The sequence below is a fragment of the Lactuca serriola genome, chromosome 4 (genome assembly GCF_051521515.1).
Source record: "Lactuca serriola cultivar US96UC23 chromosome 4, Lser_US96UC23_V15, whole genome shotgun sequence".
In the NCBI taxonomy this organism is placed as follows: Eukaryota; Viridiplantae; Streptophyta; class Magnoliopsida; order Asterales; family Asteraceae; genus Lactuca; species Lactuca serriola.
In genome coordinates, this window is record NC_136411.1 from 387,084,207 (window position 1) to 387,102,689 (window position 18,483).

At 36.8% G+C, this 18,483-nt stretch overlaps 1 long non-coding RNA gene across 2 annotated transcripts in view; it reads right to left on the reverse strand.

Moving 5' to 3' along the window:
* Nucleotides 1-2,582: 2,582 nt before the first annotated feature.
* Nucleotides 2,583-18,483, reverse strand: part of LOC145097805 (uncharacterized) — a 44,868-nt gene continuing 28,967 nt past the window's right edge. For both annotated transcript variants that reach the window (XR_013704502.1, XR_013704496.1), the window contains one exon: nucleotides 2,583-2,743. This is a non-coding gene — a long non-coding RNA (uncharacterized LOC145097805). The remainder of the gene's footprint in view (nucleotides 2,744-18,483) is intronic.

Sequence of the window (18,483 nt, forward strand, 5' to 3'; positions counted from 1 at the left end):
ACTTATCATATGACAATCACCATATAGTTATCAATATATTTCCCAAAATGCCCTTATGGCTTAATATTCAATAATTCCATCTAACGACCATTCCAGTCTTGATGTTTTTGCACTCAAATCATATTATTAGTATCAAATCATGTTTATGATTATAATTTACTCATCAAATGGTCATATAACAAGATTTCCATTGTTTTCATCATAATTTCCCCTAATGCCATCAAAAACCAATGCTTATACTTGATTCTACCATCATGGATGATTTTGAGCATTCTAATTGGATTTGTTGCTATCAAATATCATATCGGTCATAAAATCCATTCCAATATAACATATAAATAAGAAATCTCCAATTTAGATTTCTAGGGTTCATAAGGGTTTTCACCAAAGTCTTCAAATCAATCAATGAGATGATTGGATTGAGATTGGGTTCATCAAAACAACTAAAGGTAGGTTAGAAAACCAAACCCTAATCCTCAAATGAGATCAAAATCATACATAGCTCCAATCTGTAGATGAAACTCGAATTCAACATAAAGGGAGGAAAGAAGTATACCTTGAACCACTTGATTTCTTCACAACTTGCACTAAATGAACCAAGAAGGCTTGAGATCAACTCCTAGGGTTTCTCTTGAGCTTGAATTGCCATTTCACTTCCTCTCTTCTACTCCCATCATTCATATTTGGCTGAAATGGAGAAGATGCATTCTTATTTTCGGATTTGTCATATTTGGTCCCTCAAGTTTCCTTGTTTTGGCTAAAACCTACCAAACTTAAATATTTATGATTTTAATTTATGTTTTGCCATAGTAAGCCCTTCCCCATCTATTATATAACCTTTATAGTCCTTTCAACTAACTAAGTCAACCCTTTAGTCAACTCACTTTGCCAATTTGATACTTTTGCCCCTTTTAACTTTTTAAATGGTACTATTTTCACTTCTAAACTTCCAAACTTCATATCAACTAATTATATGATTATCCCTTGATGATTTAACTATAAAAATCATTTTTTCATTTATTTATTTTATTAATTTAAGTAATTGATCTTAAATTTTAGGATGTTATAAATAAGGTCTAAAATTTACTTCATCAAAGCCTAAAGGCTTTACATGATCAAATTTCGGTTCACAATCCTGAATTTAGAACTGATAGGGGGGCTTCCATTCACCAGCGCAGACTAAAAGTGCTCTCCGAACCGTGCTGGATAGTCACCCATCACACGGCTCTCAAATCCAACCTGTGGTGGATCCCAGGTGACAAAGTAAAAGCCTTTGATCCTTTGCCCCATACTTTGAGACGCTCCTCCCCGCCGATCAAGCAACGACACTGCTCTTAGCTTTAAGCCGCTATCGTTCGGTTCATATAATTAAAGTCCCTCTGGTGAGTTCGCTCATGTGATCCTCCATTCTCTTTCCTAATTTTCAGAGTTGTTCTGGTTTGAGAAAGGAGCCCTCGACACGAAACAAGGTGTTACAACTCACCCCTACTTAAATTAGATTTCTTCCTCAAAATCATTCTTTACTACTTCCTCTGCCACACCAGTCGATCCTAACAAAGCTTCTTGACTTCCAAATAAGACTGAGAAGTCATCTCACACCGACAACCGCCTACCAACATTTGTATCGAAGCCTAATCTTTAGCAGAAATCACATACCCTGATGAAAAACGAACCTTAAGATTATGCCATCAGCCCACAAAAGAAGATCCATCTGCACTGCCCGGAAAAATGTAAACCCTATACTATTTCTGACTTCCAGACAAACAGAACCATTCCATACCACACCCATAAGGATTCTGCTTCGCAACCCAAACCGAATGAACCCTTCGACCCAGAATTATCTTCTTGATAACTTGGAAAAACATAATCCATGACCAGTTGCCAATGCCAACAACCTTTCACCCCAAATATGAAGGCGACTCCCATCACAAGTCCCAACTAGTGGTGTTATACCAACATACAAAGAAGATCTTACTACCTAAATAGTTTCATTTCTGATGTATCCGAGATCTTCTTAGAGTTGTTTTGTCCTTCCAACCAACTGGAGTGCATAATCCCGACCCTTTGTTGAAGTTGATAACCTTGTATAGGGTCATACTAAGAGACTCCAACCAAGAGTCTAACAGACAAAATGCCACCCTAGCCTAGTCATCCACACAACTCCAACAACCTTCTAGTCCAAGCGAATGTTAACATAACTAACTAATATGAACAATAGCAGTTCGATTCTTTCCAGATAAATGATACCAACCCCTTCATAGTCTTATATCACACTGGCCTCATCATATGAATGTTGGGGTCCCTCCCATAGTCTCACAACCATTCCTAAAAATGGTCAAACTCATCCTAGTAAAGGTTACTAGCCATATTGTAGACTTAAAGCACACCCATAACAGCTTATCGACCTTGTGACTGCTACCGGCCACCATGTAATATTACAACACCTCCATAACTACCTGAAAAACTAGTGAATGTTATGGGTCACTTCGCAGTCTTACAAAATGTCACACCCCCAAACCGAGACGACGAAAACATTCGGGGGCGGAAAACGTCATGTACAGTATCATAACAATGCACAATACTAAAACAAGCAACAACATCCATTGCATTAATAAAATAGTTAATACAAGTGTGTTCTTTTTATAGTTGAATGACACCAAAATGCATAGCAAAAATAAAAGATGAGTCTTGAACATGCTTCGTCTTCTCAAAACTTGTGCTAGTGTACCTGTCTACTGGTTCCCTGAGAATACAAGTTATTTTGAAAGAGAGTATCAACATTTAAGTTGGTGGGTTCATACGTATTTAGTGTCTCATGTTTATATTTGTTTCATGAAAATGTTAGTGTATTTCCCAGAAAATCCTATATTTTCTACTTAAAATGAAACGTAGTCTTTTACCCAAGACCCGACTGTTTGTATGTTTTGTCTCTTGAAATAGTGTAAAATGCATGTTTGTACTTGAAATAGTGTAAATGTATGTTTGTACTTGAAATAGTATAAATGTATATTTTCCATATTTGTAAACTATCTTTACTAGAAAAATAGTATGTCTTGTTCATGTGTGAACATCACTGTATGTATGTGATAGAAGATAATATCTTTTAGTAGTCTTGTTAAAAATAAAACCACTGAAGAAATATTTGACTTGTAAACCTAACTGTTTTAGTTAACATTTTAATGTGATTGAGGTTATAATCGTACTTGATTGACTAGTATAAAACACAACATTCTTTAAGCGTCGAAAAAGAAATGACATTTGTCACCCGTAGACCTGCCGATCCCAACTGTAGCTAACAACCAAGGTGCGGGATTGTCAATCCCGTATAGATCTATACACAAACTCACGCTCTCCCTCCAGGAGACTCTGGTTATAAAACATGACTTAGCAAGAATGTTGCTAAGTACCATGAAGTAGTATTTCACATTCTAGCTAACTTGTTTACGCATAGTATGAATATGTTTCTTGTTCTTGTAAATGAATAGTGTACTTTGTAATGAAAAGTAATAGTAGGTATGTATTGATTCATGTATTGCTTCTATGATCTAGAAAATAGTATGAATTGGTTCTCTAAACTATACCTATTATAGTTTACTAGTATGTTTGTTTGAACTATAAATGATTTGGAAAAAAGACTCATTGGCCCAGCAGATGCAATTGAGTTAAGTATGTTCTTGAAAATGAGATTTAATATTCATGTATATATTTAGCATGTGTATTATGATTTAGCCGACAGTCAGACTAGTGATCCTACCCTAAGCCCACAGCCAAACAAGGAGCATGAGTTATGGTATTTAGCAATAGTCCTAAGTCCGTTAAAGCATGATTATACATAAATATACAAACGAATATGATTTTGATATAAACAAAAATCTAAACTAGTTTAAAAGAGTTTGAAATTGATTTTTTACAATATTTATAAGCATAAGAAATCTTTTGTTTGTTTGCTTTCACATGTAAGTGTAACATAATTCTATTGTGTTTAGATTGTATTCCCCCCTTAAAAACATTGAAAAATGTAAATTCCAGGGGAATAAAAACTCACTTTATGTGAGAGATTCGATTGAATGTTTGATATAGGATGTTGATCCACAAGTTAGATCCCATGACAAAACGAGTCCTAAAAGCATTTCACGTAATATATATATATATATATATATATATATATATATATATATATATATATGTGTGTGTGTGTGTGTGTGTACTATTAGTGAATATAATCGCAAGTATGTTAAGGAAATAGCCTAATTTATAAGTTTCACTTACAAATAAGAGTGTTAAAATTGATTTCAGTAAGCTGCAATGTGTTTTCGGCCAGCCTTCGGGTTTTCGGCCATCTTGGTGATGTTCTTTGTGTTCTTGGTCAAACCAAGAAGATTCAAGTGTTTTCGACCCAAAGATCACCAAAAATAATGGTGATAGCTTGATGAAATAAAGAACACTTGGTGTTCTGAGCAAGATCCGAAGGAGATTCAAAGGATTTTGGATGATATTTGAGAGAGAAAAAGGGGTTTTCGGTTAATGATCTTGAGAGAGAAAAGTTGTGTTTTCGGTTAGAAGTGTAGAAATGAGGATATGTTTCGGTCCAAGCTATTTATAGCAAGGTATAAGAGTCGATGGGACATGTTCGTTGGTTTGCGTACCGATAGGATAAAACCGAGTGTTCTCGGCTGGAAAATGAGGGTTTGTGGCTGCGAACCGAGGGTTTGCGGTCAGAAGTGAGTTCTCGGCCAGATGCGGTTTGCGGTTGGAAGTTCGTTTGTTGTCCGAAGTCTTTTAGAGCATGCGATGCTTTTCGGTCATAACGAGAATTCTCAGATTAAGCAATTTACTTCTAATTTAAGCAACACTTCTAATAAATGGTTTTTAACACATAGAGATTTTTAATTTAAATTTAATAAGACAAATCTACTTAATAAGGTAGATCAACATCATAAGTTTTACTTTAGTTGACCAAAGTTTGACTTTTTCAAGATTGAAATTAACGGGTTGTCATACAACACTTCTCTATCTGCCTACCAATCTAGTGAATGCTTCGCCAAAAATCAACACAAGATGGAAATCTAAACTTGCTAAACCCAACCAAGCATTTGGGTCATGATTCGAACCTTAAATCCTTCGTCAGACAAGAACAGACGGAGAGGTCCTAACACAACCCTCAACCTGAACTAAACCCTGAATCCAAAATGTGCCACTACCGATGCTTACATCCTCGAACGAAATAACCTGAATTCCAAATATTTGCTTCCCTGATTACAAATTGACCACCGAAAATAATCCCTTGCACAAGCCTTGGCTCAAACCACAACTGGCTATCCACTTGACCGTGGATAGGGAAGTTTAAGTTGACTTTCACTTGGAGATATTCATATTAATCCTAACGATCCCCCCACTTAGATTCGACCATGCCAACTTCATAATCACTCAAATTCTCAATTCGCTCACAATTTTACTACTCAAGACGATAACCATCCAGAGTTCGCAAGAATAAACTTCCATCACCAAGAAATCAAGGGTACATGCATCCCAAAACCAAAAGAAATACTTCTCTAAACTTGAACAAAGATTGACGCTTCAAAGCACCTACCCTTGATACCACTCCAGAATCCTCAGACAACTCAAGTGATGACAAAGAAAGAATAAATTGGCTATCAAAACCGGACCACCAATCAACTTGATACTTAAATTGTTACTGAATAGAAACTCTTCAGAACGTATTGACCATGTTCTGAAGGGATGAATCAGACTGATCCCTCTTACGTCACAATCATGTAGGGTCTTTATGAATTATGTATTCAAATCTAATATGTTCATATAGCAAATTCCTCGGACTAAAAGCATTGAAACCATCAAATCAATCTAGATGTTGATCCTTCAATCAAATGACTCAGTCTTCTACACTTAAGGCTTACTCTGCCGTTGGTCGATGTATCATACATTGGAGCCTAAAACCGACTTATCAAAATACCCTCTAAGCACGGATCTTGGTATGAAAAATCGCATATGACATATCTTAAAATATAACAATTGGAAAATAATAAAGAACTATGATCCTTAGGTAGAGACTTAATTACACCAAACATATCGTTTCACATACAATCACATGATCAGAAATATAAATAACCGAAGCCTGAATGAACGAATGTGATACTTACGTACAACATCATCTGATGGAAATCAGGTCCTATCAACCTATAAATAAAATGCTCGACTCCTCTCCATTGGAGCCTCTACCCTGTCATCACGACCATTAATAATCCTCAAAGTAGTCGAAGCAGGTGCCTTCACTGCTCCACTCATCAACCTCGGATGGTCGACCTCCCTGTGGACCACCTGATTATAGTGAAAACAAATCGGACTCGAACCCTAAGGATAATCCGTATTATAATTACCAACCTGGCCGTAACTGAAGCAACCCTTTTCTTTCTGATGACAGCTCACTTCGTGAGTTCTCCCACACTTGGTACGACGACCTCGACCCTGATGGCCTCCTAATCATGAATCCTAAATATTAGTCCTCGTCGCTTGGCTTGCTGAGATCTAAATATGAACTGGCTTCCGCTTCTTCATAAGCTTTAATTCAATCACCCGTTCCCGGGCTCTAGCAATCATATCATCCAGGGTCATGCAACTCGATAGGCTCACGAAATCACGAATATCATCTTGCAGCATAACATGGTACATTTTCTTCTTCATCTCCTCATCCACAATGTATTGTGGAACCAGCAAAACCCTCTCTCTAAACTTGGCAGTGATCACCACCACTGTCTTTGTCATCTGGCAAAAGTCTTGAAACTCCTTCGCCAACTGATGCACCTTAATAATTGATGCAAACTCAGCTTTGAACCTTGACACAAAATCATCCCAAGACAAGGCTGCTACGACCGCAACTCCCAGAGAGTGACCAACCTCCTCCCAGGAATCACGAGCTCCATCCCTCAGAAGGCAAGATGCCAATCCCACCTTCGATTCATCTAGGAAAAAACTAGTCCGCTGAGCATTCTCTATATTAATAGTACATAGGCTACTAGCAATGGTTTCCTTCTTGAAGAACCCTGGGGCTCCACAGGCCTTGAACTCTCAAAAAGAGAGAGTTTTCTCCCTAATTTAACCAACCGCAATCTCTCCAAAAAAACCCCAAGCCGCTAATCTAGAAACTCTATGATCCCCTCCTTGATTGTACCAAACATCATTGAAGTCGCCTCTAAAATACCGTGAGTGATCTCAGACTAAACGAACTCGTGAATCCTCTCAACAATTGGCTCAATACTAGATCCTAATCCTAAACCAGAACTAGAACCTCCTCCACGAGTGCTTATCACCATGCTGAAAAGCAACCATACAAATGATCTAAACATACCCAAAGAATCTTATTCCCCAAGCTTCTTAGAACTCTAAAATACCAATGAATTTGATTGTTAATCAAATTCATTCACTCGTTTCATTTTAATTTCAACACTTAGTGAAAATCGATTAGTGACATATGTCATTCTAGACTTGTGAATTGACTGGTTATGATTTGGTCCATTATCAGTCGATGATGATCAAGTTTGATCTTGATGAAATTGATCAAGAACTATGAAATTTTTGTGAAGAACAGTTGGTTTATCAAGTTTTTGATCTGAATTCCGGAGTTAGAGTCATTAATTTCTTGTTTATGGATCTTTGACTTTGAAAAGTCAAACTCAGAACAGGTCAATCTCGATGATTGTGAGTATTGAAATCGACGACTTGATTTTTGAATACAAATGGTTAAAAGTTTGTGGTTTTGATTTCGAAATCACTACTTAACTAGTTTGCTATTTGAAATTGGAGTTGAAATGTGAGATGGGAAGACTTGTAATAACATAGCGATATTCGATGGTTGATTTGATTTTGGAGATTATTGGAGTCGACTGATTTTGAAGTTGATTAGGAAGAACTCAAAGATGTTCGTTTCGATGGTTTGAGAATCGATGTTTGATGGCTTGAAGTACCTCTACTAAAAGCGAAGAGGGTATGTTCAAAGTGAAGTCTTGTTGATTAAAAGCGAAGCGACGAGATGGAACAAGCTTGATAACTAGGTGGTTAAGCGACTGAATGATCAAGAAGTCATTCAGCAATTCACATGGCTTCATTTTCGACATTCCTTTGAATGATTAAGAAGGCGCTTCGTTGACTAAAAAGTGAAGCATGTTGGCTTCGTTACATGGTTAACAAATTGGGGAAGATAACTAAAAATTTCGAATTGGGTCCCTAATGTTTCAAAGACATGGCACAAGTGGTCCAATTTCGAAATGGTGATAAAAACTATGAAGAATGTAGAAGTTTCGAAACGAGTCCCTGCAATTTCGAAATGTTGGCAAAAATAATCCAACTTCGAAATTGGGGTAATAAAGCTGAGAAATTGAAGATTTTACAAGTTCAATCCTTGCAGTTTGTACGAATTTACACTTTATGCCCAATTTCGCGAATGGGGTAGAGTTTCGCATCTTAAGTTGTTTTTGGCACAATGGGTCCCTACAAAATTCATAAGGTTATAGTTTTTACCCGGATTCTGAAAAATCTGGCTACTCCCACCTAAAAGTCGAAATTTTTCACAAATTCGAAAATTTTCAAGGATTTTTCGTGATTGTTTTTCCATGCCAGTTTTTCAGTGTTTCATTTTTGGAACACATCAAGGGGAGTTTTGTGAAGATTAATCCTCAGTCACTTCTCACCATTAATGGGTTTTATACTCATTTTTTGATTATAAAATGAAGGAGAATGAAAAGTGGGTATTCGAAGCTTCTCAGATTTTTTAGGTATTCATTTGCGAATTTGAAGACCGGTGTTACTTCAAGGGGGAGTTTGTTCTTGATCGCGCGAGCTCATTGGATATCGAAGCCGGGACATCCAATCCTAACTTTGAGGGGGAGAATGTTAAGGTGCAAAGTCATGCTTGGATGTGGAGTCTTATGGCTTACCCTCTTGTATGTGTAAATGGGTTGAGTTTGTCCTATGATTAGGAAGTGAGTGACTCCCATTATGGAATGAACCATTTAGAGAGCATTAGTTTTAGAGAGAGAAACTAGCAAACCCATTTGTACTCTTTCTAAGTCAATTAATGAGAGTTTCAAAGATTTATTTACTTCGTGTGTTCTTGATTTGTATGATGATTCACTAAATCTTTTCTTATTCCGCACATGCCATCATAATCAATACCACTACACATGTGCTTTCAGTAGTATGGACCCAATACTACTTTCCACATCTATCCATACTTTCCTCAAGAATCATCTCGAATCCTCTAAGTCACCTCCTCATAATGATACTCCTAAAACCCGATAAAAAACACACCAATACACCACCATACTTCTTAGGATCTCCTAGGATCCCCACCTCACCCACCCATCAGCTGCTGAAAGACTTCTATTAATGTCAGCTAACTACTTCATGAATACAATTACATGCAACAAAAATTAAATAATCTTAGACTAAAAGTTTCAACCCTACAACGGTTGGACTCAGACGAGAGTTGCACAATAGGACCAAATCTATCACTCTAAGATTATTTAACCTTTACAACATATAACTTAACATATACATTTAATAGTTAACTCACATCAATATGAGTCCAACAAAGCACGAAGCAAGCAACATTCGAGCAATTATAACTCTATAGGCAATAAGGCAACATAAAGATCATGCAATCCACAAACGCAATTCCTGAAGATCATCAACCTACTCACTATCAGGCATATCTACCAGTTCACAAATCATGCATAAAAGGCATCTCTCATAAGCAGGCCTTCTAGCATTCATACCATACTATAACACATATAACATATCAACATGTATGGGTATTTTGGGAACCACTTACTTAATCTTGGATGATTGCACACATCACGCCCCTTTCTTTGTAAAAACCTACGATAGGAGTGACATTGGGACGGATTCCACCTGTGTTAGGGATAGAAATAGAGGAGAATACTTCAAGCATTCAACCACTTGTAACATGTATGGATCGTATAGAAAAGGGTTGAGATGAATGATCATGTTCTGGTTTAGCTTGATCAAGAGCAATGAGGACGATGCAGTTTGATCTTGAACAGATGAGGAAGTCACCATTGTTGAGTTAAGGAAGAAGATGAACAGTTGCAACTCGCCTTGTATTTTGAGAGATTTTGTTGCTGGTAAAAGACAAATAATATTAGAAACCCTTTATATATCGTTGCCAGGAGAGAGAAATAATCTTCATGATAATGACGCGATCACTAAAACGTCACCTGAAAAAGCGCGATGTGACAGCTTTGTTGCTCCCAGATATACATCAGCACGTGTGGGCTTAGGAACCATTCAAATTTACGCACCTAAAAGCTTATCCACAATTCGTCGTTTGAAATTCAACTTCGCTCCAAAAATTAGGATAACCATTGTTGCTCGGTCAGAATGTTGGAAAATCGCATAGAATTTTCGTGCAATAGTGTGACAAAAGATAAAGAAATAAAGCAAAATGTGTATAGGATGTGAGTGATGTCTATTTGAAGACATAAAGGAAATGATTATGGGCAAGAATCGCTTCGTTCAAAGTCAAGAGAGACTTGAAGTGCTGGCATGGTTTCCCGAGAAAATACGATCGAGTGCTTGTAAAGAAACACCGAAAGGCTTCTTTTATTTAATAGGCTAAGGGTGGCTTATCTTCAACCGAACGTCGATTCTTAACATAAGACCGAACATTGGATGAAGTACTTGTGAGACCGAAGTGGTCTGTAACTAAAGATGTCATTGAAATCTCAAAAACACAAACAAACTGGATCTTTGTGGGAAGAAATGCCTTGGTGTTAGACAATTTCATAAAAGACCACGCAAAAAAAAATAAAATGAGATTCCATCAGGTAACAAGTAAGATCTTGAACATAAAGATTCACCGTCAATTCATTGTTGGTGCTGGATTTTGGGTTTCACTTAGCATGTGGTGTACGTATCTAAGATCATAAACACAGAAAGTATGTAACCATAAACCTCAGTGGTTAAAGCCGAGAGTCTTAAGGGTTACAGTGGTGAACCGAAAGTAGATGGAGAAAGTAAGGAAGGTGGGTAAAGAATTGAAAGTACCTCTGCTATATAAATGTGACAAAGCAGAAAACTCTTAACTCATGTGAGAAGAGAAAGGTAGCTCTGACTTGAGTGGGTTTTAACAGCCTGATTGGGATGAAACGATAGGTATTGATCGAATCATTAAGGCCCAGCTCTTAGTCGTACAGGCTTTGGTCGACATGCAACAACATGCTTCCAGGGTCTCTTAACTAGTTCAGATGAAAAGAATCATACTTGTATTAGCTACAAATTATGTTGCACTGAAGTATATGGGACCTAATTAAAAGAACAGGTATACATACACACCACACAAACAAACCAATCAAACCAAACAAAAAAAAAACAAAAAAAAAAAAAAAAAAAAAAAAAAAAAAAAAAAAAAAACTTTTTAGAAAAAACTTTTTGGAGTTTTGAATTTTTCTTAAAAATAATAAAAACGAAAAAAAATTAACACAAAACACTCTTAAAAGAACAAACAAAATGTACAACCGAAACCAAATCTTAAAAGAATGAAGCGAAATAAGCCGAGCGTTCGGTGCATTTCGGTTCCTTAAAATTCTGGAGCCGAAATAGATCGAGCGTTTGGTTCATTTCGATTCCCGAAAATTATGGAGCCGAAATAGACCGAGCGTTCGCTCTATTTCGCTTGTCTAATTTTTAGAGAGAGATTTGAGGATTCGGTACCGACTCTGTTTCCATCATTCCCAAACCTTGTAAAATTTTATTGAAGCTTGCTTCTAGTAAGGCTTTAGTGAAAATATCAGCCAATTGATCAGAGGACCGAATGAAATGTACTTCCACGTTCCCATCTTCCACATGGTCCTTGATGAAATGGTATCTTAGTGCAATATGCTTTGTCTTTCAGTGTTGTACTGGATTGTGGCATATCCTTATCGCACTTTTTGAGTCACAATAGAGAGGTATTTTCTTCATACTTAGCCCATAGTCTCTTAGTTGGCTTTGTATCCATATCACTTGAGAGGTATAGGATGTTGCAGCTATATACTCAGCTTCGGCTGTTGAAAGAGATACACATGTTTGCTTCTTGGACTGCCAGCTAACAAGTTTACCGTCAAGGAATTGGCATCCACCAGTTGTGCTCTTTCGATCCAGACCACATCCTCCAAGATCGGCATTAGAAAAGGCTTGAACAAAAAATCCAGATCTTGCAGGGTACCAAAGACCGAGAGAAGAGGTTCGCTTCAGATAACGAAAAATGTTTTTCACAGCCACCATGTGAGGTTCTCTTGGATTTTCTTGAAACATGGCACAATAACAAACAGAAAACATAATGTTTGGTCTACTAGTCGTTAGATACATAAGTGGCCCTATCATTTGACGATAGAGTGTTACATCAACAGCAGGTTTTTCCAAAGACGGTGTTAACTTTGTACCAAACGCCATAGGAACCTTCACTTTCGAATCTCCCATCACACCGAAATTTGCAAGCAAGTTCTTCGTATAGGCCTCCTGGTTGATAAATATACCTTCTGGTCCCTATCTAATATTCAAACCAAGGAAAAAATTAATCGGACCCATTGCGCTCATTTCAAACTTAGTCTCCATCAACTTCCTAAATTCAACCTTTAAGCTAGGATTCGTGGAGCCGAAGATGATGTCATCGACATAAATCTGAACTATCATAAGATGTCCTCCTTCTTTCTTTCGGAAGAAGGTTAGGTCAACCAAACCTTGCTTAAATTTCGACATTTTCAGAAAGCGAGTTAAAGTTTCATACCAGGCCCTCGGTGCTTGCTTCAAACCATATAAAGCTTTATCTAGCACATAACAATGACCAGGGAAATTCTTGTTTACGAACCCAGGTGGTTGCTCAACATATACCGTTTCTTCTAGTTCTCCATTCAAGAAAGCGCATTTTACATCCATTTGGAAAAGTTCGAAGTTTTTATGAGCAACATATGCTAGAAAAATTCTAACTGATTCCAACCTTGCTACAGGAGCGAAGGTTTCCTCATAATCTATCCCTTCCTCTTGGCAATATCCTTTCACCACCAACCGAGCCTTGTTGCGACTGACGTTCCCCTCTTTGTCCAATTTATTCCTGAAGACCCATTTTAAGCCGACCACCGAAGCATCCTTTGGAATGGGAATCAACCTCCAAACTCGATTACGTTCAAACTCATGGAGTTCATCTTGCATTGCTTATACCCAATCAGCATGAATAAGTGCAACATTGACCGTCTTCGGTTCGACTTTGGATGTAAACGAGTTAAACATACATAATTCAACCTTAGAGAATAATGCAATTTGTTTCGCTTTCAAATGAGAACGTGTTAGAACTTTCTCAGATGAATCACCAATTATTTGTGCTTTTAGATGGTCCTTAGTCCATTTATTTAGAGGAGGGTAATTAGGGTCATAAGTTGGATCCAACTCTGCGTTTACTTCTTCTTCAAGTTTTGATTGATCATCTTCATCAGTTGTATGCTCTTTCTCCCCCTCAAATGGCGAATTGTAACCCTTCTCAGGTTCATAGTTTTCATCCTCTATGGGAGTTGGATTCTCCCCCTCAAATGGACTATCATTGGATTGTGTTGAAGTTGGATTCTCCCACTCGAAAGATATATCGGTTGTCTTTGGTGTTGATGAACTCTCCCCTTTGAACATTGAGCTATTGTTTGGAGAGTCAGTAGAGGGTTGACCACCAGTCAGTTTAGGAGATTTCTTTTCCATTTCTTTTTCAGCTTCATCTATGATCTTTTTCAGATTGTTGATTTTGTTGTCTACTGCTTTCGCCTCCGAGTGTGCCGCCTTCTTTAGTTCATCAAATAACCTTATGTACTCTTCAAATAGGTTTGAACTAGGAACCGAGGCTTGTCCTGATTCAGGAAATATTTCCCCCAAGGCACTTTCGCTTCTTTGAACTTTCTTCATGTAATTATCATCAAAGGTTACATAGTATGTTTCTTCTATTCGTTTAAAACGTTTGTTCAAAACTCTGTATGCCTTTGAAGAGAGTGAATAGCCAAGAAAAATTCTCTCATCAGCTTTGACGTCGAACTTGTTTCGATTGTTTAGAATTTGACTTTGGGCTTTCGATTGTTTAGAATCTCATATGGAGTGATTGATAATCGTTTGTTGAGCAAGGATCGGTTCTGAGTAAAGCACACGGTTGTAATTGCATCAGCCTAGAAGCATAACGTAAGAGAAGCGAAGATTAGCATGGTTCGGGCTGCCTCACATAAAGAACGGTTTCGTCTTTCGACAATCCCATTCTGTTGTGGTGTATAAAGGGCCAAAGAGTTGTGAGAAATTCCTTTTTCAGCTAGAAAATCCTCGAAATCTTTTTTCTTGAATTCAACCCAATTATCGCTTCTGATGTTCCTCACCAGCTTTCGTAGCTGCACTTCCACTTGCTTGATGAACGTCTTCAACTTGGGAGTAGCGTCTGATTTCTATTTAAGAAAGAAAACCCAAGTGAAGCGTGAAAAATCATCTACTATGACAAGAATGAACTTACTGTTGGATTAGTGTCTAAGTCCATAACTATTTTGGTATGTACTTGACCCGATGGTGCATGGTCCTTTTGGGTTGCCTTCACCACAGCAACTTGATAGGATGCATTATGGAGAGAAAGGGTTAAATATGATTTATTAATATATTATGAGAATAATATATTAAAGGAGAAATCATATAGTTTAATTAATATTAGTCAATAATTAATTGGTAATTAGTTTTGTGACTAAAAGAGATTAATTAAACTTAAGGGACTGGAATTGTAATTATAAGATAATTGCAGTTTGGGCCATGGATTGCCTTATATTAAGGAGTAGGCGAATTCTATGGGAAAGCCCATGAGGAAATCGTCCAAGGCCTTAAGGAAAGGAATCTATGGGTTACATAGGGCTTAAGCATCCAATTTAGGGTTTCCTTGTTAGATAACCCTAATAGCCTCCTATATATATATATATATATATATATATATATATATATATATATATATATATATATATCCCCTATGACCCAAAAACATGGCTAAGCATCCTTCTAGGGTTTCATATGTTTTAGGGCAGCCTCCATCCTCTCTCCTCTTCATCCTCTTGCTCTTGGTGTTTGTGAACCATTAGAGGAGTGATATTTGTGACTCTAAGCTTTCTGAAGTCAATACAAGGAGATTTGGGATTGTTATTGCTACATAACAATCAAGGTAATATCTTAAACCCATTCTTATGCTAATATGAGTACTTGTATGCTAGAATTAGGGTTTATAGTCTTGGATAACTTGCATGTACAATAGACAAACCTAGATCCAAGCATTAGGGTTTGTATGAGCACATAGGATGTTCTTATGACCAAAACCAATCAGTGGTATCAGAGCCTAGACTGGTTTCTATTGTATTGATGCATTGTATGATTGAGAAATTCGATTTTGTGTTTCTGGAGGCTGGACTCGCCGAGTCCATAGATAAACCCGCCGAGTCCATGCTGACTCGGCGAGTCGGCTGGTCAGATGGAGGGAAAACCGGGATTTCTTGCTGTTTTTTGCTTAAGGATAGTTGCCTTATCACATTAGATCAATATAAATCCAATTTTACGATATAATTGACTATATTCTTGATCTAATTGAAGATATTTATCAATTAATAAAATATTTGTTTCCTTATGTGATAATTGATTAATTATTTTGATTAAATTGGTAAATTGTTTTGCAAGAAATCATTAAATAAATCAAATATGGATAATTATGTGATTAAATGTTAATTTAGATTATTTGTTATTTGATTCTTGTGCTTTGAAAAGTTTTCATATTTTCCCCATTAGGTTTTATAGTTTAAATTTGAACCCAAAAGTTTTGTTGTTTTGAAATTTAAATAGTTAAAACCCTAATGTTTTGAAAAAGGTTTCAAAACTTGCCCTCAAGTTTTGGAATTTAAAAGTTGATTAAAGGTTTAATTATGAATGTTAAATTCTAAAACCCTAGTAACGTTTTGAAAAGTTCAAATCACACCCTTATGGTTTTATTAATTAATTAAGGTGTATAATTAAAAGAGGATTAATAAATCCATAAAAGTTTAGGTTTACAATTTAATTGAATTAAAAGTATAATTGTTAAATTAGACCACCTAGTATTTTGAAAGTGTAAAAATACACCCTATACTATATATAACATTAAAAGTCTAACATTATATATATATATATATATATATATATATATATGTATGTATGAGTAAAAGTCAGTCTTACCGTTAGTAGGCCTCATTCACGAAGCTGTTCTATAAGGGGTGTTTAAGGAAATTGCCTATAAAATGACGATTGAATGGGTATCCACTCTTACCCACCGCACCCTTGACTAGTGGAGGGTCGTTAGCCGAACGGGTAGGATAGGACAAAACCTTTCATTATAAGTATAATAAAGTACAAAAGTAACTAAATGTTTTACAAATTCCCAATCTTAGTTACTTAGGCAAAAGTGAATTGATGCAATTCCATGAAATTACACTTTGTGCCCTTGTGAAGACGTTAGTGGAGCGTGTGTGGTTAACCGGCACACTAAATGGTTCTAAGCAAAGGTAGCAAAGGGTGACTCAATGTTTGTCATAGTTCGGTGGAGCGTGTGTGGTTTACCGGCACATCGAATAGGTGACTGTAACATGTGAGGGCACCATGTAAGTTTGCATGGTTATTCACACCCGCTTTGTGATCCTCGGCATCCCAGTCACAAACTAGAGGGGCATATCGAGATTTAAACATGCCATTGAAATGTTCAATGAATCTCAAAGGATCTAGGAGTTTTCATAAATTTAAAACTTACATTTCTTTTTCGTTTTTCGTGGTGGAAATTGGTGAATCGTCGTTCACTTACCTTCAAATATTCTGCAACTAGATTACGGCATCCCTTTTCTAGGTTGTAGCGTATTGTGTTGGGTCCTAGCCTTAGTATCTCATTTGGGTGATTTACTAAGGACTCAATCAATCAACTAACTTGAATTCGTTTTCTCCCGTTTTGTAGATGTCAAAGTTCGACAACTATGGTCTTCCTAAATCTCGTGGAACAAGCATTCCGCATGAAGATGATATTCCACGATTCGATCGAGGAACAAGAGATCATGCTTCACTTCCTCCACCTCCTCCAATTATTCTCCCTAACCCACAAGTTTGAAGGCTTGAAAAGTTCAAGCTCGCTCAAGCCCTTTTGGCAAGTAAACATAAAGAAGGAAAGTCGGTGTGTGCACACGTCCTAGGGATGAAGTCACACATTGATAGGTTAAGAATGTTGGGATCCGTTGTCTGTGAGGAGATGGTTGTTGATTGGGTTCTTCATTCACTTCCTAAATCATATAGTGAGTTCGTAAGAGAGTACTATATGATGAACTGCGACGTGACCCTTATAGATCTCACCTATATGCTTATTGCTGCTGAATCAGCAATGGTTTGGCGCAATAGAAAAGCAAAGTTGATTGGTGAATCTGCCTTCAAGACTTCTATGGATATAGACAATGGCAACGAAAGACATGCTATGATCGAAAAGTCTGATCATAAGAGAAAGGCAATGTCTGAAGTAGTTCCATGTCCTGTTCTAAAGGAGTCAATTTGCTTTTATTGCCAAGAGAAGGGGCATTGGCAACGAAGCTGCCCTATTTATCTAAGAGATCTAAGAGATGGGAGAGTCAAAATGTATGGCTCTGCTTTAGGTAAAATCCATTGACTAACTCTTTTAAGCTCCTATTCTAGATTCTTAATACATAATGTGATAAGATTACAATTGATGTTTTGTAGAATCAAAGAAAATAGAGGAAGCTTAAGGGAAGAAGTGAGCAGAATCTAACCGTGAAGAAATGGATTTCGATCGCATTACTTGAAGATTAAATTCTCGAGCTGCTACTTAGAGTTAGAATTAGAAATATGTATTAGCATAGTTTTTCAATGAATTGCATTGTAAGGACAAATTTTTCCACAATAAAATAGATTTTGATTTTTATATTATTTATTTATCCTTGCAATGGCGTATATGAAAAATTGATGTTTGAATGTTTCTAATATGAGCAATAATGGATTTGATTCTTAATTATGTTGTTTGTGGAAATGTCGAGAATTTACCAAATAGGGAAAGTTTCTCATCGCCCAAGTTTCAATTGGACAGAAACTTGGAATCATGCAACTTGGTTGCATGATGAATGAGAAATTTCATATTTGGAAATTAGACTAATTCATTGGCAAAGCTTCAAGTGAAGGAATAGGAGATCGAGTACACAAAGTTGCGTGTTGATCAAGTCCACCATAAGAGTAACAAAGACATTCGTCATGATCTACTAAAGGTTTAGTAAATATGATTATACTTATAAGATTAAGTGTAATTCTGAATTGATTGAAAAAGTTTAAATCAATAGCAGAACGAATAAGAAGAATCAAGTAGGCAGAAAGATAAAAGTTTCTCCATTCTAAGAAGAAGGGAGAGTACCT